This window comes from Octodon degus, unplaced genomic scaffold (genome assembly GCF_000260255.1).
Source record: "Octodon degus isolate 3935 unplaced genomic scaffold, OctDeg1.0 scaffold00143, whole genome shotgun sequence".
Classification (NCBI taxonomy): domain Eukaryota; kingdom Metazoa; phylum Chordata; class Mammalia; order Rodentia; family Octodontidae; genus Octodon; species Octodon degus.
In genome coordinates, this window is record NW_004524719.1 from 6,092,610 (window position 1) to 6,094,681 (window position 2,072).

The following is a 2,072-nucleotide window of genomic DNA, read 5'->3' on the forward strand; positions in this document are numbered from 1 at the left end:
TCCCTGCTGGGCCTGTGCTCTGGGTCTATTCAGGATCCCTCCAGGCCCTGGGCCATCTCACTCACTCACTGGGCCTGTGCTCTGGGTCTGTTCAAGATCCGGAAGGCCCTAGGTCGTCTCACTCACTTGCCGGGCCTGTGCTCTGGGCCTACTCACGATCCCACCAGGCCCTGGATCATCTCACTCACTAGCCACTGTGCCTGTGCTCTGGGTCTATTTACGATCTTGCCAGGCCAGGTCATCTCACTTACTTCCCGGGTCTGCGCTCTGGGTCAATTCAGGATCCCGCCAGGCCCTGGGTCATCTCCCTCACTGTCTGCTAGATCTTTTGACCAATTGCACACAATGAGCCAGGAAAAATCTAAAGTATGTGTGCATATGCTATCAGGAGGCTAACGGGTTAAATTCCATGTCTAATATCAAAAACAATCTGCACTTTTGAGACATGTTTCAGTTCAGTTTACTGAAGTTTTTAGAGTGAAAGACAAGTGTAAAAAGCTGATGAATTGACATTGAAGTCATCACAAGCCAGTACGGAGGACAGACACACAAGCCATTCCTGAGCTCACTGAAGGAGTCTTAGGTCAGGCTCTATTATGCATCAGTTAAGGCCAGAGAGGTGGGAACTCAAGTGGGAAGATATTCAAAGCAAAAAGGGCTTGAGTACATTTATCCAGATGCAAACTGTCTTATGGCTGAGATGTAATACCTGACACCCACAAATTAAAGGAGGACAGGTTTATTTTGACTCTCAGTTTGTAGAGATTTCAGTTCATAGTCAGCTAGCTGTCTTCAAGGCAGCACAGCATGGCAAAGAGGCAGGGACTGAAAGTGCTCTTCTCATGGTGTCAGGGAAGCAATGGGTCCAGCGAGGTGCTGGGAAGGGTCCCTCACAGAGAAATTGCCATCTTAAAATGGTGCCACCCCTTCTAGCAGCAAGCCCAGCATAATGAATCTGTAACCTAATCACCTTCCAAAGGTCTCAACTATGCTCTCATGAGGCTTTAGGATAGCAATTCAGATGTAATTCATATCACAAAACATCATTTTATTGTAGTTATTTCATGCTAAACATCTGAGTCACCACCCTTTACAAAACCTTGTATCATTGAAACAATATGTAGTCATTATTTGAAAACATAATTCTGTGTAATTATTTGCCTGCAAGGATAATGAGATTGAATTATGTTTTCTTCACTGCTTTCTAACTTCTCGTGAATGATCATTGCAAAAATTCCTGTAGGACCATATTTCATTGCTTCATCTGGTTGACACTGGTTTCCTAGTGTCCTCTTTACCTCCTGAATGCCGGAACCTACTAGAAGATAATTTCAGAGGGCAGATACAAGCCTGCAGCTTTCATCTTCTAAGCCTTGGGGTGAAAACATTGCAATGATTTTCTTTTGGAAATTTACAATAACCATGACATGAAAGAAGAAACTAAAAAGAACACTCCAAAAAAGTTAGAAAACTAATTGATATAATCTGAAGAAAAGAATTTAAGGGTTTTTAATGTATCTAGCCATCAATGTCTAGTAAGACAACATTGAATAAAACACAAGTAACTTTAATAACTAAAAATTATATTTTAAATTGCACTTAAATTAAAATGTCAATGTTTTTAATGTTGCTGGTCATGGTAGGGCAAAACAATCATTCATAAAATACAGATGCATGATGCCTGTTCTCTATATCAGAAAAATTTAAGGTCCTACAGATATTATACTTTTTAAAATAAATTGATTTTTAATATTTTGAGTATTATTATAAAAACACCTATGTACAGAGGGAATACAGGTGAATGATGCCCTCCTGTGCTGCTTTACCAATTTGAAAATGTCAAAGACAGAGAGAGAGAAAGAGAAAAAAGGAGACAGAATTGGGCTGCCGATTTTCAAAGCATAAGAAAATAAATCAAACTCAATTAGTAATTAAGCATTTAAAATGTTTTGTTTTGCTGGTCTCTCTCTCTCTCTCTCTCTCTCTCTCTCAAATAAATAAATAAATAAAATTAAAAAAAATGGGCTGGAGAGATGGCTCAGTGGTCTGAAGCACCTACTTAGAACAAGCTT